This window comes from Halichoeres trimaculatus, unplaced genomic scaffold (assembly GCF_033239565.1).
Source record: "Halichoeres trimaculatus isolate MK-OKI-2021-1 unplaced genomic scaffold, fHalTri1.1 fHalTri1_scaffold_13, whole genome shotgun sequence".
NCBI lineage: Eukaryota > Metazoa > Chordata > Actinopteri > Labriformes > Labridae > Halichoeres > Halichoeres trimaculatus.
In genome coordinates this window covers 23115943-23142455 of record NW_027437191.1, presented here as the reverse complement: position 1 = coordinate 23142455, position 26513 = coordinate 23115943, and the positions used below count along the sequence as shown (strand labels likewise).

At 41.2% G+C, this 26513-nt stretch overlaps 1 long non-coding RNA gene across 1 annotated transcript in view; it reads right to left on the bottom strand.

Moving 5' to 3' along the window:
- LOC141802166 (uncharacterized) overlaps positions 1-26513 on the bottom strand; it is a 29485-nt gene continuing 2972 nt past the window's right edge. The window contains exons 2-3 of the long non-coding RNA XR_012599458.1: positions 19566-19655; positions 1-708 (exon numbers count right to left, since the gene is read on the bottom strand). This is a non-coding gene — a long non-coding RNA (uncharacterized LOC141802166). The remainder of the gene's footprint in view (positions 709-19565; positions 19656-26513) is intronic.

The following is a 26513-nucleotide window of genomic DNA, read 5'->3' as shown; positions in this document are numbered from 1 at the left end:
CTTACATAAGAAAAAAACAAATACTGTTTATTTCCTCTATAACAGTGAAAAGTTGCCCTGACCTTTACATAAAGGGGAAACACAGAATGTCAGCCTCTATTAAAGCTTTCATTGTGTTCCCCTTTAAAGGCTGGATGTTTCCAGTCTTCCATCTATCTGGTCAAATGTTTTCAACTTAGAACAGGGATGCCACTGCAAGATGGATGGAGAACTTAGATTTTTGAAATAAGATCTTAAGCTCCAAGTAATTACATCTAGAAACAAATTTTAAAGTTTAAAGAATGAGCATTCAAAAAATAAGGCGTTTTTCACATTTTCTGTACATCTCTGAAATAATCAGCCCTCATTGGCAAAGCAGAAGTTCCCTCCTGCAACTACATTTTTTTTGGTTTCATCCTCCTTTCCCTTTTCTAATCAAACAAGTCTGTCGCAAGCAGATTGGCTCATAAATTCAGTTTGTCATGTCACAATAGATTTATAGCCGGATGTTGCAGAAGTGGCGGGCTCATGAGAACGTGCCTGCACGTTCAGAAACGCTCCGTGCACTCGCAGGCTCACTCTGGGCCTGCATAGATTACTCTCGCCTGATTTCTTCATTCCTTGGGTGCTTTTTGTGGTCGGAGATACTCAGGCCAGAGCAGCCGCTCCCTGCTGGCAGCGGTCAGGTAGGAGGGCTGGGCTGGGCTGGCTGGGTCTGATAACTCCACTCTTACCCATCCATGGTACAGAGAGGAGGAGAAGAGGGCAGAGATGAAGAGGAGAAGAGAAAAGCAAAAAGTTAAAACAGGGGTTCATTTTGATCAAACAGTGGTTTTTAAAGTTTTAGATTGTGCAAAAGTGTTTGGAAGAAAAGGTGATGACCCCAACTTCTGTTAATATGCACAAACATCTTTTACATTAAAGCTTTAACTGCAAATTTAAAGGTTGAATAAATTAAAAATTTGGCTGAAGCGTATTTTTCTAGATAAAGAAGAAGACAGAAGCCACAAACAGTCTTTAGTTGTTTCTCAGTGGTTAAAGGGCATTTTGCAGGTTAATTAACTTTATAAATGAACACTTCACATTGTCTAATAATGGCAGTAGAATAATGCAATCATTGATTTTATATGATATTCAACACAAAAGTGAATAATTTTACTGGACGAAGTGGCTGTTTTCAGTACAGCTGTTAAAAACCATAGACTGTATAAAACGTGGACCTAGTCTCTCTGAAGTCACCCGTCTGTTTCTGAAATGGAAAATGAAGCAAATTGGGAATCACAGCCATATTGGAAGTGGCAAGGGCTTTGCATACAGCTATAGAGCGCCCATCAGTCACGTGACCTGAGCTGTGCCTCTGATTGGGCGAGCTTGCGATCTTAATATCCTCTGGACTGTCAAGTTAGAAAAAATTAACCCCCCACAATGTGTCAATAGTAAAATTAGCAATTCAGACAAGAGAGGGTTTTTTTTTTCTTAACCAGGTTGTAAATATGTTAATTTCTGCTTTGAAAACTGCTTTTTTTGGCTTGGTGTGTATGTGGCTTCCGTCACTTTCGGAGCCAGCCTCAAGCGAACACTCAAAAAACAGCAGATTTTAGCACTTCAGCATTGTCTCGTATTCTTAGACCGGAGGTTGCTGCTTGTTTAAACCACTCTATCTTTCAACATCAGGTTATATGGCGTAGCTAAGGAGACTCGCACCCCTTTACCCCACCTTTAGCCAATGCAAATAATAGGTGGTAGTGAGTGAGATCAGGCGTTTACGGTTGTGTTTATTGTGTTTCTTGCAAAGTATTATTTTTATTGAGTTTTCATTAAGATGATTACGATGGATTTAGATGGATGGAGCAGGACATCAAGTCCACTTCTTTGGACTCATTGGAGTCAGCTTTCGTGCTCGGATTCATTTTGTGCAGGTGTCAAGGTGGGACTGATATTATGGAGTCTATTTTATACAGTCTACAGGATGGGATACTGGAGCCAGGTTTGGATGAGACTGACACAGCTGCTGTCCCGTCAACACAGAGAACTGCAGCTTCACCAACAGCAGCAGCCCCTAGCCTGGCTCCTAGTGGCAGACGTTAACAAGGATTTGTCAGACACTCACCCTGACAGCCTGAAGATCATGTCACTATCGTTCTCTCTGTTAAGAGATTTCTCCATGTTCACTGTGGGTGACAAAGTCCACGTAATTCTCAGCAAATTTGGAACTCAGGAACTTTATTCTGAAGTTACTTAACAGTCTCTCACAGAGTGAACAAAGGCTCTCAGGATTGTCCTTGTTACATCCACTCATGTTTCTAACATGTTAATCACTAGCCTTGTTAAATAGAAAAGAATTGTCTAGGTGATTTTTCTTAAGCATTGTACAACTTTTCATGATTTGTCCCAACTAAATGTGTTGCCTTTGTTAAGTTTCAAACAAGGGCTTCGTACAAAAAAAAAAACAAAAAAAAAAACAGTTTTAACATTTGACTTGTTCTTATTTCATCATCCCCAACTCAATATAGGGTCAGAATTATTTTCAACCCATCAAAATCTTTTAACTTTATCGCTTTACAGAGCACCTATCTTCTTGGGGGCTGGGACTGAATCATCGACCGTATTGTGCAAAGTATTTCTCAAAGGACCCAATTCAGTTTTGCAGTTTGCTCTAGTGACCTCCTGACTCAGTTTGCAAAATCAAAGATCCTTAAACTGATACTGCTTCATGATATTCAACATTCTGAGAAAGTTTATACTATGCAGTGTTACATATTGGCTTAAAGATTTGTGGATACAATCATTATATTAAGACTCAAATCCAGTTTCATCAGCTCTCAAGAAGAAGAAGTTTTGGTACCACTGTGGGGTCAAAGGTTACGTCTCAGACCAATCTTTGGCATGTAAATACCATTAGGATACAAAAAAGCAGCTGAGATGATGACTGTGTAAGGCTAAGAAGCAAGAATAGATTTTTCAGTTATCCGTTTGTAGATAGAAGTAAAGGTGCAGGACCCCAACCCAAAACGTCTAAGTCAGTCTGGGGCCACGTGAGCACCAAAACACAGGGACAAGAAGAACCCACGTGCAGCCCCTGACAATCACAAAATGCACATGCAGTCATGCCGACTAACAACGAGGAACACACAGATTTAGGAGATAGCCCCCTGCCATGTGGACACGGAGGGTGAGGGGGGACAGATAGGAGAGACGGAGAGATGGGAGGCTGCAGCTGAGGTGATTAGACGATTAGAGAGCTCTTTAACAGTAACTGTCTTCCCAGATTTGGCTGCCATTCGTTTGGCAGTTTGTTTGTTTGTTGTGTTGTGTTGAGGAGAAAAGTATGTATAGAGCAATGTGCCTGCTGCAGATAGTCCAAAACAATAACTGCTCACACACTTCTCAAAAAGTAGGTCAGGACTGCTGAAGTAGTGCCAACGGTGTCAAAGAGCAAGAAAACAGACGTTTGCTCAGAGATAAAAGAGCAACAAGAAAAGAGGAATAAACAAAGAACAAGAAGAAGAAAGATGGTTATATTTACTAAACGCATGTGACTAATGACTCAAAATTGATTGTAATACGGTATTCATCTACACAATTCTGAATATAAATTGTAAAAGTGCCGCAAAATTTTCATTTTGAGGGCATTAAAAGTCTTATTTTACAAACGGCACAAATGTAGTCAAAAGGTCGACAGCTGATATAAACTGGATCTGATTTACTTTTGTGTGTGTGTGCATGTGTGTGTGTGTGTGTGTGCGATTATAAAAAAGCACCTGTGTTCATTTTTATGTCATTACTAAAACATGTTGTCATTACTGTCACCGTTTTGATGGAAAAAGTTGCTTTTTTGTTAACTTTGGTTTTACCTCAATCATTGTGGTAATGTTTAAAAGTCTAAATTTGCATTTTCTGAAAAAATATACATTTTAATTCAAATATTCTGGTTAGTACACAATGTTTCATTGTTGAGACAAGGACGGTATATTGATAACTTAGAGCGAACATGTTAAAATTTATTTTAAATGTACTTACAAATTCTTAGTACATGATTATTGAAACTTTGCCTTTCATATCATTTTGTACTAAAATCAGTGTTTGTGTTTGTGATGGTAATGAAATTTGCTGTGAAAACTTAAAAAAACATAATATCAAAATTACCATTAAGTACAATCAAAGCTACACTAAGATCTTTGTTCCAGACCAACTGATACACTTTTTGAAATATAAAAAATTTAGATTTAAATAAACTTATATCTTTTGCCATTATTATCAGGTGCAAAGATGAGCCACCTGAAGTACCCTGCAGACTTCGGGAACATAAAGAAAAGAACACCACCTCGTTCTCAGTACAGGGATTTTTTTTTTTTTTTTAAGGAGTGGAAAAAAATCTAGCAATATCTTAAAGAAATCTATCTCGTTCAGGGGTGACAAGTTTGACGCTGAAGTTTCACTTCACACACACTTCACACACACACACAAACAGATGCCCACAGCTTTCAGCTAAATGTGTGGTCAGGTTTGTCACCCTGTTTCCTGGCTAAGACCTTTCCCAGCAACACCCTGAACACACACACACACACACACACACACACACACACACACACACACACACACACACACGCACGCACGCACGCACGCACGCACACACACACACACACACACACACACACACACACACACACACACACACACACACACACACACACACACACAACACTTCCACTTAGACCTCAGTTTGTTCACTTTCACATCACCTCTGTCAACTTTTTTAAGAATTAATTCAAATAAAGATAAATTTCCAAAACAGTCAGTGTTTACATCCATTTCTGTCTTTTCTTTTATGGCGGGATGTTGGTTGGTTGGGGGGGGGGCTGACTCTCTTTCTTGAGAACTTTATATACATGAAGTCTCTCTCACACACACACACACACACACACACACACACACACACACACACACACACACACACACACACACACACACACACACACACACACACACACCCATTTACACAGCACCAAATGACATGTTTTCCCGCTCAGGCTTGGTTCAGCTTCCCCATTCACCTGGGTAAATAGAGCAGAAGGAAGGGCCTTTCAATGGAGCCCACCACACACACACTCTATCTCTCTCTCTCTCTCTCTCTCTCTCTCTCTCACACACACACACACACACACACACACACACACTAATTTACACATATACACACACTAATTAACACACACACCTACACGCTTAGCTCTGCCACACTTCCAACCGCAGTCCCCAAAGCCTCACAGTAACATTCTGGACTTTTCTCCAACATCTCAAAACACACTTGTATATTTGTCTTGGTAGTTTCCCCTCTTGTCCCCTTATTTCCTTCACTTGCTTCCTTTCCTCTCCCCTCTTTGTCCTCTGTATTGTTTCCTCTAAGTGCTCCTGACAAGTCGATTCTCTCGGCATGATCACGCCTGACCGCTTCGATTTAGGGCACTTGTCACCGAGGTCCCCCGACCGTCAATAAATCTGCCCTACACCCATCCCCAACACACACACACACAGTGCCACATCCACCCCCTACTGTCCTTGAACTCATTTGGAAGGTGGGTGTGGTTGGAGGTACAGTAATGGGGTGAAAGTGTGTGTGTCTGTGTGTGTGTGTTTGGGGGTGGGGGCATCAAGTAGGCATAATTGCTCCAATCAGATAACAATACTCAGACCTCCAGCTTGTTTGTGGTCTGCTGTCCAAAACACCGCCAGCCAGAAAGGGAAAACACACACACACACTCATGTCAGCACACACACACTCTCTCTTTGTATGACACCTGTTATGAGATAAAGTGGAGAACAGAGTGACGACTGTCATGTTCTGACACCATTAGCTTGAAGCAAATGTTCCTTTGTACTGCCTGATTGTCCTTTGTGTGTGTGTGTGTGTGTGTGTGTGTGTGTGTGTGTGTGTGTGTGTGTGTGTGTGTGTGTGTGTGTGTGTGTGTGTGTGTGTGTGTGTGTGTGTGTGTGTGTGTGTGCGCGTGTGTGTAGGTGTGTGATGCAACTGTTGCAGAGGACATATGGGAGGAAAATGCATAATGGGAGTCTTCACAAAACAAATTGAAAAACAAAAATCAGTCCAGCTTGTGATGAACACATTGTGCAGTTTTATCTTTCAATCCAATCCGCTTTATTCATACAGCACATTTTATAAACTGACCGTTTGTGCTGCAAACCAACAACGCCAAGAAAATATACTGAAACAGGAAATAGTAGCTGAAAACAATGAACATAAATACTAAAAACAATAGAAACAATAAAATAAAAAAAGACATGAGACCACACAACTCACCACTGTTAAGAGCTATTGAATAAAAACAGGTATGGGCATATGCTGCATTCCATTTCTACTCAGGAGTTGGAATTTACAAGTTCCAAGTGGGAACGCCCAGCTGGGACGCTCACCTAGGTCCGAATTTCTGACTTGTAAGTCGGAGCACCTACCCCACCTCTGAGTTCCCAGTATCAAATTCTGAGTTCGGAGGTAAACAGTAATTAAGCTCCTTCTATATTCTTTTTATTTTAGAATTTCTGACTAGTGTTTGTGGCAATAAATCAGCCCTATATATATTTATAGTATTATTTGATATTTATATACAGAAATACTGCTGTTGAGGCAAGTTTTTCCAACTTGGCAACTGGAACGCTGAACTCTGAGATGATGTCATTCCCACTCACGACTTCCCAGTACAGTCTGGGAAGTCGTGAGTGGGAACGCAGAATGAGTGTTCCAAACAAAAACGCCCAGCCCCCTACATGACAGCTTTTTGGGATGAAACACAGAGGCATTGTTGTGTTTCAGCCTCTCATTTAAACAAAATCAGCATTTTAGCCAACCTAAAACAGAAACTTTTGAAAACTGCCTCTGGCGTGGAATTTTCTGGCCCTGGCCAGAATTGCACTCAGTGAGAGGAGGTAGAGTAAAAAAAGGACTGGGCCAAGAACTGAACCTTGGAAGACTCCACGGTGACTTTTGCAGAATCACTGAGTTTAGTTTAATGATTTTTTATAATACTCGACTAACCAGCATTGATTGCAGTGACACTTAGGGCTCTAATTTCGTGGCGCAGCGCAGGGGGCGCAAGCATGGCACACCCTGGGCAGTGTTAATTTCGTGCTGCGCACCGCCGTGCACTGCCAATTTGACAATTTGGTAGACCGTCTGCGCAGAGATGGGTGTGACTGCGCACCAGGGGGAGTTGACGGCGCACCAGGGGGAGGTGTCAGCAGATTCATGTTGGCACAGTGATAATTTCGTGCCAAAAAAAAGTGTGCTGAACGCTCGCCAGCTCCAACCTGGTCTATCCTCGGCGCAAGGCGGAGCGCACCCCACGCAGCTGTAATTTGGTGACAGGCGTACATGTGCGCACATGTCAACAAAGCCTCAGACGCAGATTTCCAGAGTGTCAGGCACATTTTAATGCAATAAACAATCACAGTAATCACTACTTAATGTAACCATCTGAACCAGCATATACATTTATATTTATATTAACTGTCCCGTCATATCTGATGTCAGATTAAAGCCGTTTGTCATAATGGAAAGTTAACCTGACGGCAGCTGGAAGTTTGATGCACATCTTACAATTGAACAATAAACAGCCTTAACATCTGATACTGAGTATATATCTGGCTTCTCTCATTTCATTTCATTTAATTCAAAGAAAAGAGGGAGAGAAAAGACAAAGAAAAAAAGAGACAAAATAAATGTATGTCACTCAGGATTTACCCGTGATTTCCCATATTTCTCTGTTTAAGTCTTAATTTTAACGTGATCTAAAAAGATGGAGTACATTATTGTAAGGAGGATGAGGTGGAGACACTGGAAGAGTATACAGTATATCACCAAAGGTTCTGCTATTTGGCAATAACAAACCAGGAGTGCAGGTGGATCAAAAGTATTCTGAATGGATAAGCCAGCTGTGTAACTGTCTTTTAATTTTGTACTCCTGTTAATGACAAAGGAACAGATTAAATCTGTCCCAGTAGCTGGCCCACAAGGTGACGCGCTTCATGTCCACTGTTGTGCCCCGCCGTCCATTCTCCTGCTGCAGGGACAGAGGCTCTGACTGTCGCCGCTACCGGGTGTTTCCAGCACACTGCCGCTGTGCTGGGGATCACTCAGACCAATCAGACGCTGCACCTCGGCTGCAGGGCATTTAAAGGCCAGGAGAGGCGCTCATTTGATTGGTGAAAACAGCGCTGGGCTGTGTTAAACCCACTCATGGCTTTTCTCCTCCCTCTCTGCCATTTGCGCGGAGGGAGGCTTGGACCCGCACCTCTGCGCCTCGACTGCACCTCTCTTGGCACTGCAGGAAACTTGCAAAGTGCGCCAGTCATGCCCTGTCTGCGCGGTGAAGGCCAGCGCAGGGCAGGTGCGCCTGCGCTTGCGCCTGGTCTGCGAAATTAGAGCCCACAGTGTTTTCTTGGATTAAGACTCCATTTCCCGGGAGCATGAGCTGGCATGAAATGACTGAAGAGAAAGGAAATGTGGGTAGTAGATGTGTGGGGGAAGAAGTACAGCAAATTGTTACTCCATGCCTGGAGCAGACTGCTGCTGGAGACTGCTGTAAAGACAACTCTGTCCATCTTAAGGACATTTGAGATGTTACAATCCTGAGAAATCATCTCCTAGATCCGGAATAGTGCTCCTTCTTCACTCACCGCCATGAGTGATTAAAAAAAACAACATTCATGACTTCTCCTGGGTTTTTACTCCTCTCTGTTTGTTGTCATCACAATAGAGTTAATCTAACAAAGTGTGCACACATTCATACACACACACACACGCACACACTCACACAGATAAAACTTCTTTATTCGTTTCTCATCGGCAAAGACATTGGAAAAACCTACTATAATGGATTACAAACTGACTGAGAAACCTTAATGCACCAGAAGCTTCTGTCAGCATCTTTCGTGAGATCATAACAGCCAATCACCTGTCCTCCTGCAGCATCACTCAGACCTTAGAAACACAGGTTCAACGTCTAAACTAGCAGACATCCCTTAGGTGACTTTTTTTTTTCTTTTTGGAACTTTAAATCAAAAATCACAAGTGACATTTTTCCTCATATAGTTTTGATTCTTAATTTTAGTGCTCAGATTTTTTTTTCATGCTAATTTGCAACATTTCCCCCCAAATTTGCAAGTCTTGACTCACAGCTTGGTTTCTTTTTTCTTCACAAGTCCATGACTACATGTCCACACAAGTAAGTTACTTTTTGTCTTGCAAATTGATGGGAAACTTTCCAAAAAATGTGTGACTCTGTAATCTGCAGGTTTGCCACTTTATTCTGCAGTCTGGGCTTTTTCTAACAAATTTCAAACTTTTTTCCTTAAAATTGTATACATTTTTTTAACAACTTCAGGACTTTTTTGAACAAATTTGTTGCTACTTCCTTATAAATTTTTGAACTTTACAAACTCTGATTTTGTCAAAAAAATGGCAGTTTTCTTTTTTTTTTTTTTTTTTTTTTAGTTTTTCCTAACTGTAATTCTGTGATTTTTTTTTTTAACAAACTTGCAACTACCTTCTAAAACACTTTAAAATCAATAATATTTTTTAGACCTTTTGGGGAAAATTTGTTAAGTCTCAAAATCTCAAATTTTTTTCAGATTTTTAATTTTCTAAACAAGTGTACCTTTTTGCTTCAAGTTGGCTTAGAATTTTCTCTCCATTTTTTATTTTTTTCAAAAAATGTTAAACATTTTTTTGTAATGAATCCAAGGATTTTTTCGCAAATTTTTAACTTTCAACGTAAAACGTACATTTTTCCCTGAAAATTTTTGACTCAAAAAATGTACATATCTGTAGATTTTTGTAATAGGTTTTAATAAAACTTTCTCATCATTTCTTTAAAATATTACACTCCCAAATTTCAGACTTTTTGGGGAAAAAAAGCAAATTTTTTCCTCACAAATCTTTTTCCTAAATTCTAAACTTATAATTTTCTCACAAATTTGTTACCAAGTAATCTCACAAACTTCTTTCTTTATTCCAAACAATTGATATAAATGTTCTGACATGTTTTTATATATTTTTCTTTCTTTTTTTTTTTTTTTTTTTACAAATTATTATAACTCTTACAAACATGTGACTCTTTATGGTATGGCAGTTATGTTAACCCTTTGTCAACTTTTTTTTTCCTGTAATTGCACACTTACATTGTTTGTAGATGAACATATATTACCGTCAAAAACCTCTATCTTCATCTTGGTTGTAGAATTTAGCTTTAGTCTCTGAAGCCAGTTGACAGGATAAGAAGGGGAGCAGCACAGTCTGAGAAGCCTTAGGTCATTCTCTCTTGGTTTATAACTCCACTTTCCTCCGTTCATAACATTTTGCAAGAATAAGGTCTGAGATGTTTTGGTTGTATTGATGATGACTAAACTTGCTCTAACAGCAAAAAAATAATAAAAAAATATTAATAAAAAAAAGAAGAAAACAGGCTCCAATCATCCTGATTGTGAGAGGAAATTTGAATTTGGTTTCGGTCTGAGTCATCCTCGGAGAATTGTGGTTTATTTATGTCATGTTTCAGTCTCTGAGTCTTTTGTATTATTTTTTTTTTCATCAGTTTTCAGATTATCTCACTTAAGTCCGTTTTAGTCTTAGTCTAATTGAGGTCCATGTTTCAGTCATAATTTTCTTCTGTTATGATATTTTTTAAAGAAAATGATTCCCCTTGTTAAAATTTAGAGTGAATTCACCCAGGGATCATAAACAGTGATCTAATTCCAAACTTGAAGACAGTAAAAGGGACATCCTGCAGATTCAATAACAAGAAAGAGGCTCAAACAGAAATAGAAGAGGGTTTTAGCCAAGAATGTAACACACATGAATCATGAGTCCATTAAACACAAAGACAAATATCTGAATCACTTCTTCTCCATCACCATGTGCTGCTGATATCCGCAGATTTACGATGGCTGCAGATAAATCATATCAATTACGGGAAATTCTGAGCAAACACTTCTGTGTGCTGAAGTGTGTATGGGTGTGTGTATATGTACGTGTGTGTAAGATAAATGTAAGGAGCGATGCAGATGGTGAGTTTGGAGACACCTGTCCGCTAAAAGATAAGAGACCCAGATACCTGAGAACAAGAGAGGTGTGTTTAAGAGCTCTTATCAGTGCAGAGGTATCTTTAAAGTCAGCCGTATGACCATTTTCTACTGACACACTCACATGTAAACAAACACTGCGGCGAGGATGATGCAACAAGGGGCTTTACATCTAAAATCTATCAATGGTTGTTTAAAATGTGATTTTTAAATAATAAAATGGTTTGTCCTCTAGGCCTCTGGATGCAGTCTTTAAAATGCACAATGTAAGATGTGTGGAAACCCACAACAGAAAGAGGAAAGCATGACTTTCTGCTGTGTGAATGATACGCAGATGATGCACCCTGTGCATCAAAAAGCAGAATTACAAAACACACATGTTGCGTCACAGCGTTTTTCGAACTAATTTGCCCTGTCAGCAGAATTCAGAGGGTTGATGCTGTTACCACGTGTGTTTAATGTGTTCCTGAAACAACATTTTTCTCACACACAAAGTGGACGGTAGCAGAACAAGGACCATCTCAGTACCCATCTCTCTTTTCATTCTCAGATTCTGCACGCCGTCCTGCCAACCTTTTTCCCTTCAATTCCTTTCTTCACTCCTCTCTGTAGGGTCTTAGAGAGAGTTTTGTCATATTTGGAAGCTGCAGTGCATCCCCAAACCCAAATCCAAGGAAAGACAGGAAATATGGGGAGTAAAGAGTTTGGGGTGAGAAACAGCAAAGTAGCACTACTCTCAAGAGAACCATGCATGTATTAGCTGTTAAGCTAAACTAGCATCTCATCAGCATTACCCTACTGATCTAATCTTGTCCGAAGTGAGGATGATTTCCAGTGACTTATAGGTTGTAGCTGTTGAGAATGGCTGTTTCTGGGTTTGGAGGTAGATGTTGTCCATAAACTTCCGAATAGAAACAAACATTTCAGACCAAAACTTTTGGAGCTTCACACAGAACCAAAACATTTGGGTCAGGGAACAATCAGTTTATTTGCATTTGATGCAGAGAGGGTCCCCAGTTTTAATTTTTAACCACAGACCGTATAATAGATGGATGTAGTCTCTGATGTCACCCATCAGTTTCTGATACTGATCTTTGAAACCTTTCATCAACAGTTGCCATATGGAAATGCTGAACTCCACCTAGCTTTGTTCTAGTTAGGATGAATTAAAGAGGCGGGACTTGAGCCCTTTTGCAGACAGACAAAGGGTGACCACCTGTCAGTCAAGAGAGCCATGCCCATATATGGGAAAATCCACAAGTTTGATAACTTTGAAAGTAAGGAGTTCTGAAAAAGTCACCTCCTGTACAGTGACTCAGACGTTTATTTTAACCAGCCTGCAAATATGGTTTCAAGTGCTCCTTCAACCAGCCTCAAGTGGACACTCAAGGAACTGCAGTTTTTTTTATGTTTCACTTCATATTTCAAGAGCTGGGGTTTCCACTTGGTTCATTATCAACAAAAATATTTACTCAGGAGTTTTTAAAACAGGAAAATTCAAATTGAAAGCCGCTGGGAGGAACTTTGGTGCTGCGTCGATTTTGGCACCCCCTGTGGAAAAAAGTGACACCTCTTATCTCTTGCTCTCTGTGTGTGAAAGACATGTTTACAAAAACCTAATCCTGTTGTCTTTACTTTTTTGTGAAGTATGTTACAAGCTGGGGAAAAGTGAAAATCACAACAAACAAAAATAAAGCAGTCCCTTTTTGCTTTTTACAAGTAATAAAAACGCAACAGTACAAAAGTTTTCAATTTAAAGTCTGTTTATTTGCTCTCACATTGACACAAAGAACCAAAAACCACAGGCTTCACAGTGAAGTTATCTGGATGAAACACAGGGTGATGTGACCAAGCAGAGGCGCCTGCAGTGAAATAAGGGGGGGTGAGTAAGGTTTGTGTGTGTGTGTGCATAAGGATGTGGAGAGTATGAGAGAAGAAGAAGGGGGGCAGGATTTAGGGTGGTGGGAGCACAGCAGTGCAGAGAGATAAGAAGTTTGTGGGATCATAGAGTCGAGAAGAGAAAAGCTGAGACGACAGATGGATGTGGAGAGTCTCTGCGTCTGAACCACAACATCACAACTTCAGCTGGGGGGGTGGGGGTTACTCCAGAGGTCACGTTAAAGTGGAACTACTTCCAACTAAAGACAGATAACTCCTGTTTTTTTACTGGATATAATTTTCATAACCCGTTTACAGTCAACGAAACCTCTTTTGTTGCATAAACAGTTCTGTGAAAGTTGGAAAAACTCAAAAACTAAAACATCAGATCCCATATTTTGCTCTACAGACACAGTTCAATTACTTTACCAAGAGTTTATAATGCTCATATAAATGTTAAAATCCTCTTTTGATCTGGAAAGCACGCCTCCGTAATGTGCATCTGTTGTGTTAAAGCCTTATCCATAACCACGTACCATCTGCTGGGTGCAGCTCTTTACCTTTCTTTTATCAAAGCAGCCGTTAGCAGAGGGGAATCCCAAACCTCCCAGAGTCTAAATCCTGCAATTTGTGGGACAGAAGTCCAGTAAAAGCTTCAAGAAAAGATTGAAGGTGAAAAGGACGAGAGCTCCTCCGTGTACGCAGAGTGTTAGCAAGCCTGAATGCGGCTCCACATGCCAGTGACATCCAAATAAGCGGTGAGAACCCGTGTCCAGGTAGCGCATGCGTGTTCATGTTGTTTCTGCTAATACATGGACACACATTTGAAAAGAGACACACTCGTACACACTCGCGCGCACTGCACATCCTACATCTTAGCAACACAAACAGACTGATTAGTCTCACACCTGACTTTCCCGACATGTACAGTGATGCTCTGAGACAAAAAGGTGAGAAACAACACAGCGAAAGAGGCTCAAAGGTCTCGCCTAAGCTCTGTGTGTGAAGGCATTCACATGCTGTCACCACACACACCCGCAGCACGGCTCAGCTGAGGTAAGCAAATCATGTTTGTGTTTTCAAAACCAGCTTTGTGCTGTTTCTCACACGACTCGACTCACACACACACACACACACACACACACACACACACACACACACACACACACACACACACACACACACACACACACACACACACACACACACACACACACGCACGCATTCACGTTAACAGTACCTGGCAGATAAAAGCATCACAGTTAGCGTTCGCAGCGCAGCAGCAGCAGCAGCAGCAGCAGCAGTAGAGTGGACACCACGCGGGTGCAAGGAAAGCAGGATGAGATGAGTGCATGAGGAAAAGAGAAGCAGGAGTTATGCAAAGACGGTCACACGACAGAGCTTCGTCACGGTCAGCACGTCACTGAGAGGATGAGAAATGAGAGAACGTGCTCGCTCAAAACTAAAAATGCTTCGCCATGAATCGAACTAATTTGAGTGAAGAATGTTTTGTTCGTTGAACGAAGTGCAGAAAAATGTGTCTGAATTTGCACATTTTAAGCAGTGAGGGTACAAACCCTTCAAGATATCCTTCTCAGATCGTCAGGCCTACACCTGACACTTGTAACAAAGCGTATTAAACATACACTAACACACACTCACGCACACACACTGTGATAAACAAAGGGTCCTGTGGGAGGAAGTGCAAGGGAAGGAAAGTACCTCATCGAGACAACAACAGCAGAGGTGCAGGGAGTGACAGCTGCTCACTGTGAGGCACATGAGGGATCACCTCTGCACCCACCATGACAACAAACACCCTCGCAAACTGCACACAACTACACACATACACACCCACACACAGATACACACAGCTCTGAACAGAGGGCAGATGTTTGCCAGCAGGCCTCTTTATATTGTTAGTCATAACTCTGCATCCACGAATGGTGAAAATAACCACCAACTAAAGCCTGAGGTCAACATTTGGGTTGTTGCCATTTTGTTTTTTGGAGCCAAAAGCAACCATATTTGGGCAACGGGGGAACAACGCAGGATGACATTTGTATTCCAGACAAACTGTTCAGCATACGCAGCTTTGTCGCTAACATAGTTCCAAATGGGACGGCCCAAAAACAAAACGCCCACAAAAGGTCTCCCTCTGCTGGCCATCTGAGGTAATTCATGTTTAGGATTCTCAGGTGTCTAGAGGTCGACGTGGTCATGAGCACTTTATGTTTCTGATTTCATGCATCTCTCTGCAACACTCCACTGAAACACTGGTCAGCATTTTGGTTTCTTTGAATTTCAATTTGACTGTTTCCAAACATGCAAAGCCCCCGAGCAGCCTGGGAAAGATCAGGGTTAGGCCTTCTTGGTAGGCTGCGTGTAAGCTGAATGCTAATAGTCATGACAGCTACACAGTAGCATGTTGGCAAAGCAGTGCAACACAGTGTTCCCCGCTAATAATTCCAAACAAGAAGAAAAACGAAACACAGTTTTGTTTCAACAGCAGTTTCACACTGTTTGGTGATGCACATTCCCAAACGAAAAGAGTTAACTTCACCAAGTCGAATGGAAATATAAACATGGCAGGGTATGTGTTCTTCTTTATTACCGCTCTCGCACAGGAAGTCACAATTCTCTCAACCAATCAACAGACTGCTGTGCTTCTAGCTCCACCTTCTGGGGTTTAATTGGTAAGTCTGGCCCCCCAGGAGAAGAGTACCAAAAACTGGGATGGTACAGGTGTGTAATTTGTGTAAAAATGCCACAGTATGTGTGCCTTAAAAACCAAACATAACCTCTTGACCAATGGCAGACTGGGACTGAAAAACAGCCCTGGACTTTAACTTGGCCCAGCCCATAACAACGGTCCTGCTGCAGCAGTACTAGCGAATATATCCGTCAATTTTTTGTTCTTGGCAGCATCTGCTTGTAACGCCTGTCTCTTTTCCTCCCTCTTCTTCTCTGCTCCACCTTTCCTTTTCTTATCCATGTTTGCAGATTGATTGATTGACACATGCAGAGGGAGGAGGGGCCGCGGCCCTCGGCCTTCGGCTGTGATTGGCCCACATGGTTATTGACACACCATGTGGGCCAATGTTGATTAGCCAGACACTAGAGAAACGGTAAACAAGCAGTGGAGTCCTGTTTTTTTCCTCAGTCTTTGCCGTACCGACCCACTGAGGCAGCGGCCCACCGGGAAACCTCCCGGTGCTCCCAATGGCCAGTCCGCCCTTGCGCTTGACGGAAACAGTTCTATAGTTTAAGTTTTTGCTACATTGGAATGGATTCTGATTCTGGGACTGTTGTGTAAAGCAAGAAGTGCAACGCCTTGCAGTGAACCCATCACAGGTCGCAGGTTGCTTTCTTTGGAAGCATAGTTACATTTGGTCAGAACTTGATACGTACGGCCAGATCCCACCTGATCCGTCTCTACCACAATGTGCTCTCTTAACAGACACACCATCAATTTTGCAGCATCTACGCAAAACTTCCAGTCATGAGATGAGTACAACTTCCCCAAAATCTCAAAATGGAAGATCTAAATTGGTTGTTGATAGGGACTCCTTGGCTTTTTGACCCACAGCCTCAAGTAGCCACTAGAGGAACTGAAGCTTTTTGCATGCCTGCTTCATTATACAACCGTGGAGGCTGCTGCTTAGTGGAAGTCCAAAGTCACTCTAAAGAACATCTCTCACCAGAATTCTTCAAAGTTTTCTGATTTATTACCCAGAATTCCTCTGTTTTCCATTCTGCTCTGACTCTAAAGAGAAAGTGTTTATGGCATCACAGCGCTGCTTTGACATTTATCACTTCAAATTCACAAAGAGGCCTCGTTCTTTTGTGGGTTTGATAGGAGCAAAAAAAGCCCTGCCCAAAAACTCCACCCATCCTGAGCACAAACCACACACACACACAGACAAACACACACACTGTATCTGACCACAGTAGGTACCACAATTGACTCCAATCAAACCCCTCCCCCCAACAGCATGGCCACACCTAAAGGCCCCTTGCTGGTCCAGCCTTGCTTTTATGTAACAGAAGGCACATCTACCCCTCTCACACACACACACACACACACTCACACACACACACACACACACACACACACACACACACACACACACACACACACACACACACACACACACACACACACACACTCTCACACACAGGTTCCTCTCTTTGTTGTTATTATGCTGTTTTGCTTTTGCAGTCCTGTGACTGTTACTCATTCATCAATGTGCGGTATTGATAAGTGAAAGCTGTGAATTGCTTACCCCAGGGGATCTCCCTGTCTGCTGCAGAGTCACACATATGCAAACACCTGCCTGCAGGGGGGAAACCACCTCAATGGGGACGACTTAAGATAAATTGATTATTCATTAAAGCTCATGATAGCAAAAAATATAGACTGGAACCCTCCCCCCACACCTCTACCTGTAACAGCAGCCCAACGTAGAGGTATTTGGTCTGACTCAGTTGTGTGTGATAGTCGGCACATTAGTCAGGTGAGTTGTAAAGTACAGGTGCACAGGCCTGTGGAGGGATAATTGCAGAGTGAGGAGGAGTTTTTCATATGCAAACATAGGAACACACACACACACAGATAGTGTTACGCAGGTTTATAACCCAGGATGGTGTTCTCTCACCTGCAGCGTAAAGATAAAGTCCAAACACCCACGCTGAGTTATCTGCTGTGATGCATTTGTCTCTGAACTTTAGAGGGAACGGTATGAAATGCAAATAAACTCAGGAGGTTTTCAAAGCTTCATTTCATGCACAAAGTCACACAAACTTGACAGCCAGATCATTTGTAAAACCAGAGAGTCATGAGTCCAAAATCATCCAAGCCACACTCCTTTTGGGGGGATGGACAATCTTACATGCTAAATTTATGGATATAAAGCACCAAAGATAGATGTTCAGACTGAGCGTGTGCAGATTTTCAAACATTTACATATCCCTGAATCTGTATGAAAACTGATCAAAACAGTCTGTTCTAAAAAAGCACCAGATCTTCACTGGATTTGCTGAAATGATGAGGTCACAACAGGCTTCAGGCCTCACACCACAGCCCATTATTAGACGTAAGTCTCGTTCCCCAAAACAGATCGTTCAGTTTGTCTGGGTACGCCACACATTTTATGGCATTTCCTTTGGCCCCGTTTCCACCAAGTAATTCGGTATGGATCAGTTCCTTTTGGTACGGGTTGGATCAGTAAAGCCTGATTCTGTTTGTGATTGCACATGCCTTTCTGGTTGGTGACGTGTAAGCCTAGTGACGATTCTTTCAACCAATCAACAGACTGCAGTGTTCCTTGCTCCACCTTCTGGGGTAGGATCAGTATGTCTGGCACTCCAACAGAAGGATACCAAAAAGTGGGACGGTACAGGTTGGTAATTTGGGGACCTACTCCAGTTTAGTCAAAGGTAGCACCACAAAATGTGTGCCGTACAGAGACGAACTGAACTGAATCGCCTGATGGGAATGGGGCTTAAAGAGACCAAAACGAAGTGTTTCAGACAGAGGCTGAATAATAATATAACAGGTGTCAACAAGAAGAAAAATGTCCATAAGAGATGGCAGCTTGGCCATCATTCTCCAGTCAGCCTCCACCTCCACAGGGTCCAGGACTGAGCTGGACTGCTTCACCAGTCCGTTCAGTCTCTCTCTCCTGTATCCTGTCAGATCACAGCAGGTAAAAACCTTCCAGTGTGAAATTCCTGTCAGGTGTTAGATCCATTAGCCATGTCTGTGAATAGCATAATGCTACTCTGCTGGTATTCCCTCTGGTGCTGGGTAAGCACGGCTAGCTCATCCATCTTAGTGGTGATACATCTCACATTCCCCATAACAACTGATGAAAGGACAGATTGATGTCATCTCTTCTTAGCTTACATCACAGTACCAACATGTTGTTCTCGCCTCCTCCTCAGCCTGCAGGAAACATCAGGCCTAGCACCAACTAGCTTGGACATACTGTTAGCTACAAACTTGTGCGTAAACAATGCGACTATAGTTTACAAGTAAGGTCTCTGGACACACAAAGAAGTAAAAAAGGCTAAGCACACCATTGCAAACGCAACCAGTTTGGTGTCAAAGAACAACAAACAACATAAAATTAATGTCAGGCTCCAAATATACACAGAAGAAAAAAGATGAGAAAAAAGCGAGAAAAAAAAAAAAGAGACAAAAAACAATAGGGAAGAGAGAGCTGCTGCAACAGGCAGCCACTCTGGCTCTGTGAAGTTAAATTTAAAAAAAAAACTGCATTTTTTTAGCTTTCTCTTTCAAAGACACTCTGTACTTGCTTTTATAGATCTCAGTGTTCATTGCACTTTCTTGGGGGAGCAGAATCAGAGTGTCATTGAGTCTACCAGAGGCCAACCATTTCTGGGGGGATTGCAAAACAGGAAACACAGGGCCGTGATAAGTCGTACACAAAAAGCGTGTGGGCATGTTGCGTAGGACACTTGGAAATGGGTATGAGTGTGTGTGCATGTGTGTCAGAGTCACAGGGCCTCTTCTGATGCTCTCCTGCACACACCTCACTAAGTACAGGATGTGTGTATGTGCAAGCTGTGAAGCTCGAGATGTGTTTGGGGCTTACACTTTGTGCCAAGATGAGCACAAGGTGTGATTGATGGCACTGAGGATGTCGGTCGCTCTGCAGGACGAACAGGTACCAGAAGAAGGAGGCCTGAGTGGAAAAAAAGAAACAGACATGAGGGCAAAACAGAATAAATGAAAGTAAAGGTGGAGTAACATGAGCTCATTTAGATGGATGAGTGCCTCCTCTTCCTCCTCCTCTTCTTCATCACTCTCTGTACCTGTTTCTTTGTTATACACACAAACACTCACAGTCAACACTGTACTGTCTTTTCTGTAAGTCCTGGACAAGTCTGAACACGCACAGCAGCCTGTGATGACTTTAACACTCAGAGTACACACATGTTGAACCAGCACTTAGCCTGCTGTAACAATTCATCCAACACATTACGGGCCGCTGTCACGAGGGAGTGATTGTTGTTATGACAAAAGGTCTGGGATCCTCAAAGAGTAAAGATACAAAGTGATCACTGTTTATCAATGCAAATAAAAAATTAAAAAGTCTTTATTTAAATATAGCAAGTCAGTTTTTCTTACTTTCATCTCACACTTGTACTGCATTTGCAGATATGCTTGTCCTCTCTTAAAACAAGCTGAAGGTATGATTGCTTGTCTGGTCTTAGAGTGAGCTCAACACAAAGCCCAAACCTGGACTCAATACAACCTGTCAGCTGGATAATAAAAGCTTCACTCTCATGTCCTTTTCAGACAGGGTGTGTGTCACTTTTTGACTGTATTGAGGCGATCACGTGATCAGGTTTTCACAGCACAATCAACTTTACCCAAAAGTTCACGATATTAATTAAAGTTAAGACTTGTAGCTCACAATTCACAAAGGTATTCTGGGTAAACACGAAAGCTGTAGCTTTACTTAACAGCTTGGAGGAGCTAAGGTGTTTGGAAAATTAAGAGACAAAGTGCAGCAGCAGACTCGTAGTATTTGACCATTAGGACCATGGGCAAGTGTTAATAAAAAAAAGTTTACTAACAAAAAAAAAGAGTTAATGACCACTGAAAACTCTGCTTATAAGAGAAAAAATTACAAGTTTTCTGAAGTCACCCATTACCACAATGCGCCTTAGTAACAGTAGCAGAAACGTGATGACATAGGCATTTTTAATCCCACCCCCACCCCAATTCCTCCATTTTCAATTGGACATACATTACTAAATTATTTGAAGGTATATTTTCAAGTTGAAATATATTTTGTAGTTGAGATGATGCCAACTTATAATTAAAAGTTATCACAAAAACTTCAGGAATCGTTTGTCATATTGACATAGAATAATGAACTAGAATAACAAATATGCAAAATCACATTTTACAGTGTATGCAGAAGTGCTAAGAGTTGCTGTTCAATGAGAGTTTTCTTGGCCAGAAACCATGGACACACCAGGACAAATAAAACAGACTTTTACAGCATTCAAAACATATATACAGGCTAGGTCTGAAACGTTTATTTTGCTGTTGACACACACTGTACAGGGACTTTTTTTTTAACTCAGCAATTTAGAGGATTACAAGTTTGTCCAGTTAGAAGCACAGCTCAGCTCACGTGACTGATGGGCGCCCTATAGCTGTTAGAAAGGAAGCTCAAAGTCTGCATCACATCCAATATGGCCCCCGCCAACGATCAGCTTCATCACTTTGCATCAGGAGCTGATGGACTGATGTCACGGACTACGTCCATATTTTATACAGTCTATGAACCTCACCCTTTGATACCATTTTCAAACATCCTGTCTTTTTTTAAAAGATCCCTAAAACTTGCAGAAAAACTTTCTAGTTGTGGGTAAAGTCACATCAGAAGTCAATTTTATATAATATTATATAAATTTTATAATGTAAATCTCTAACATCTGCAAGCACAATTTGTGCTCAGTAGTTGCTGAGTTTTCCACGCTGAAAGCTGTGGGACTGAAACCCACCACCCACTGAATATTCTCACTGGTTAAAGTGAAGCTTGGAAATATATTATTTTTATCAGCAGAACTCTGTGTCAGAGAAAAGATTCAAAAACAAATGTTAGTTATGGATGAAAGCTGGAGGAATCACAGGTAAGAAAAATCCTTTTTCTTCTTTGCTGTGTCTTAGAAATTCAAGGTTACTTTGTTTTTACTTGCACTTAGATTTCGTTTGCAGTTGAGAAGTCAGTCTTCTTTTAACATTAACTATCATCAAAAGACAATCATAATCGACAAAGTAGCTAAGTGCTCAGTAGGAAAAAGGGAACCCTCGTTAAAGCAAATAAGCAGTCAATAAAAACAAGGTAAGAAGGAAATAAGATGAATAATATTTTGTCTGCCACTATTTTTTTATTATTATTATTACTGGACTTTTTTGTAGCTCTACATTCACTGAACAGTTCCTAAAATTAAAACAAGGCCTGTGAAATTACTGCTTTCAGAGGTTTCTTTCTATTAGGCTGTTTCACCACAAATTCATTTAGAGCGCCTGAAAAAGTGACTTTCTTCTCATTCAGATAAGGACCAGAGGTGTGTTTGATCCTGAATCAATATTTAAACAAAAAGAGAGGAACAATTCACAAAGGAAGAGTTTGATACTGTCATGAAGGGGAACTTGTGGTGTGAGTGTGTGTGTGCGTGTGCCTGTGTTGAGAGGGGGGGTATTCTCTGGAACAGGATGTACTGTAGCTGTGCAAACGTCTCAGAGCTTCTTCTGCGTGTGTTTGCACATGAGATGAAACAGCCAAAAAAAAAGAACCATGGAGTTGTTGTCAGCCTCAGGTCACAGGTCTGCAGTGTGTGTGTGCGAGTGAGTGTGTGAGTGTGTGGACTTTGCAAACATCAGATGAAAAAAAAACTCAGATTGGGGTTTAATCTGTCATAATGTGGACCTTCAGGCACACAGAGCTAATATTTCACAGGTATCCAGCTGAATGGGAGAGTTGGCAGCAGCACAGCAGGATGCAAAGCTATGCAAATGAGATGCAAAGAGTGAGTCAGCGCTGGGGTGGAAAATTTCTGCTTGGCTCTGAGTCACTTTTTCACTTGAGTGAGGCAGAGTAGTTTGACGACGGTCAGGAACAGAACTTTTACTCGAGTGCTGTAAACAGAAACACCCGGAATTCCCGATCTCTCAGGCTGGTCACTGTGATTCAAAAATAAAAGATTCATTTTCTCCAAAACAATGAGACACAAGAGAAACTAACCTCCCACAAACTGAACAACAAAACTTTGTGCAGCAGAGTCTGTTTTTATCACTTTACTTCCCCATCCATCACCTCTGTACCCCTCGGACGACCCCTTCTCTTGGTTTGTCACTTAATAACTCCTAACACTCCTGCAAACTTCTGCAGCAGTCAGGTGATGCTTTCACTCCAATGCATTACCATGAATGCAGCTTACAGTATATAAATCTAGAGATCTTCTACAAAAACTAAAAAGTGGGTAAAAATGTAAGTTTTTATCTACTTCCTAAGGCTTTGGTTGCTTGTAATGATCCGTTTTTTTAAACAACAAAATTTTTCATATCAAAAAAGATGAAAAAGTGTTTTTGTTTACTTATACTCACAACAATCAAATAGTCAGTTGCACTGAGCAATGAGACAAAAATGCTTTTTTGGTTTTGACAAGTTGGAAGTTTGCTTTGGCAGTACTGCTGGGCAATACCACATTTTAATGATTTAATACAATACTGGGTACTTTTTGGGCATATTTATTCCATACATTTACTTTATGTGTTATTTGTCTTTTGTTTTTGTTTTTTTGATTAATGAATCATAATGTTACACTTGAAAAACAACTCACATGCAAAATTCTTCTCATTAAACAGCTATAATGAGCGTAACATTTGGTGGCTTTTAAAAAAAATGAAATAAATTTAGAAAACACATAACAGTTACTTATAGTTAAAACAACTATTAAATGGGCTGTGAGAAGTTTGAAAGTTATCTTGAAAAAGTATCTCTTCTAGATACATGCCCAAGCGTAATCCACATCTTAAAATGAGATTATCAGTGCCAATAAAGGTTCTAGCAACATTCTATTAATTTACAGCGCTTTCACGTCTCTATGAAAACACCACGCTGGCTAGCGATGTTTAGCAGTGAAAAGAGAATCTGTTTCTCTCTGCTAAAAACGATTTCAGTGATTCCTTTTGTAGTGATGGTGGATACAGGAGCATAACTGTCAGACAGAAAAAGGACAGAAGAGCAGAGAAAAGCTAAGCGGGAGAGTGACACAGCCCCAGCTAAAGGCTAAAAGGGCTAAGCTGCTGGTGATAATGTTCATTCCAACCCACATGCTGCAGTTATTCTGCAGCAGTCTGTTCAACCTTGAGAGTCCATCAATAAAATGAAAAATGAGGTTACCTTAGCTCTGAGCACTGGTGGGACAAAGCTTACCAGGATTCACCAACATTACACAATGGAGACGTTGCAACACTGGGCTGCTAGTAGCGCTACATTTAGCCAGCAACTTTTGCACAGTACAAACTCAAAACATTTACTTGTTGGGTTTCAAAAAATAGCGCTATGTAACTGTACTGATAAATATCTTACCTTATCAATAACAGGATAAAAATTTAGATGACTACTAATACAGAGATTTTAAATAACAGGGGTTAGAGTTCATGTAGTTGATAGACTTTATCACGGTATGAAATGTGTAAAAAGGAAGAAACAGATTACTTACAAATAACATAAACTGTGAGCTAGAACAACTTTTAAAAAAATTAGAGTCAGGGACCTGGTTGTCAGCACCTGGGGCACCAGAAGCCCCAAAGAAGAGTAGAGAAGATTTGGCACTTTGTTCATGGGCATGTACTCAGCTCTGCTGCTCATCCCAAAAAACACGTTTCTTACAGATGTGGCTCCATTTAAAATAAAACTAAACAGGCTCAGACTCCAGCAGCTGAAAGTCGTGTTCTCAGCATATAAGTGAATTATGAGCCTTGGTCCTTCCATGCAAAGTTGTTCGACTGATCTTTCAGGAGCCTTCTACACAGAGAGGTCAAAGGTCGGGCAGTTAGTAACCCTGCCTGAGGTCTCTTTGCTGAGCAGGTGCTCATCAGCAGCAGCTCAGACACTGACTGATGAGACCATCACAAATACCCAGATTAGAGGTTTTAAATCCCACTTTTGTCCCTGATTCTCAATAATTCCCAACAAGTACTCTCTATTAACACTAGAAGTCCCACAGCCCAGCCATTTGGCTTTTCTACCTTCCATGCCCAAGGGGCAGCCAAGTGGCTGGATTAGTCTGGAATCAACATCTCTACTGTAGGTGTGAACAGCCAACGGATCACCATTGTTTTGTAAATGAGGCAATTACTTTCTCCTGAACTACTGAAAAAGGGAAAGATGTTGCTATGCCTTTACCTGAATAAACCAATGTGTTGTAATGTTATGAGAGAGAGGTAGAGGTTTAGTACAAAATGTTAATGACTTCATTTTATGTTCAACAAGCTATAATTAGTCCACTTTTGTTATCACGACAGAAAGTTATTTTCCCCTCCCTTCTCAGTATGAGGTCAACACAGTTTATGAATTTTATTTCTTGCTGAGATTTATTGCTGATGCACAGGTTGAGTAAATAAACTATCATGGGCTGTGAGTGAGATTTTTATCCACCTCGGGTCCCCAGTTTAGCCATCGTTCACAGCCACACCCACCCTTCCACCTTACATCCAGCTGGCCTGCTTTTACATTTTCCATCCATCTTTCTAACTATTTATTTTCTTATTCTATTGTTTTAACCAGGATTTTCTGTGTCTCTCAGGAGTAAATGTCAAATATGGGTAGATGAAGATAAACTTTATCCAGGCTACTCAAAGCACCCCATGTCAACTTTGCATGCTCGAGACTCAACACTCTATTATGGTGAAAAAAACACTGGGTCTTTTTCTTTTAATATGCATGTCTTCAAAGTTAGATCTTTGGGTGGCACCTGTGTGTGTGTGTGTGTGTGTGTGTGTGTGTGTGTGTGTGTGTGTGTGTGTGTGTGTGTGTGTGTGTGTGTGTGTGTGTGCATTTGTGAAACGTGAACCAACAGTTATACAAGCAGATATATTGTCAAAAAAAAAAAAAATAGCAGCCATGCAAACAGTGGACCTGACGGGAGCTTGTGACAGAGGCAGTCAGTTCAGTTTAGGTTTCTTTTATGTAGCAGCTTACAGTGTTCACAGTCGCACAAAAGGCTGTACACACATAAACAAAGTTCTATCAAGAAGAATATAGAGATAGTATAGCTATAAAAACTAACTTCAAAATAAATATAGTAAACTTAAACTAAACAGTCAACAGCTGTTTTGGACAGGGGAACTTTAATACGGGTTATGGAAGAAATATTTTTTTCTAATTATATCAGAGATATTTACAGCTACACTTGCCTCACACTCTAACAGCCCGATGCAAAAAGTTTCAGTAGATGTTGGAAGCTTCCAGGCTCTTTTCAGGCACACCCCTCCCCCCTGATCATGTATCACATCTGTGGACTGCCAATCTGTCAGGTAAGGGTTGCATTTGCAAAACAATGGTGGCTAATTGAAGGCCGTTCAGTTGTACATTCTAACTGAGCAGCCATTTGGCTGTCCTCTGGGCATTGCAGCAGGGGTAAGAAAACCCTGGGACTTCTAGTGTTAATCCCCTGTGTGTTCTTTAAAAGAGCAGGAAGAGGTGGTGAAGGAAGAAAATCCCTGGAGATCCAGCTGATAAATGAAGACAAAGAACAGGTTTGACAGCTCTGACTCTCTCCTCCTGACACACAGAGTGAGGGATGGATGGAGGCGGCAGGAGGAAGAAGGGAAGAGGAGAAAAAAGTCACAGCACCGGCAATTCCAGGTACTTTAGTGGGTCATGAACACACCCTGAGCTTTTTATCATTATGTGTCTGTGTGTTTGAAGCAGCAGGAGTGGTCCTGGGACAGTTACATAAAACACAAGTGAGCTGATGGATAAAGTGAGGCCTGATGATATCTGAAGTTTTTC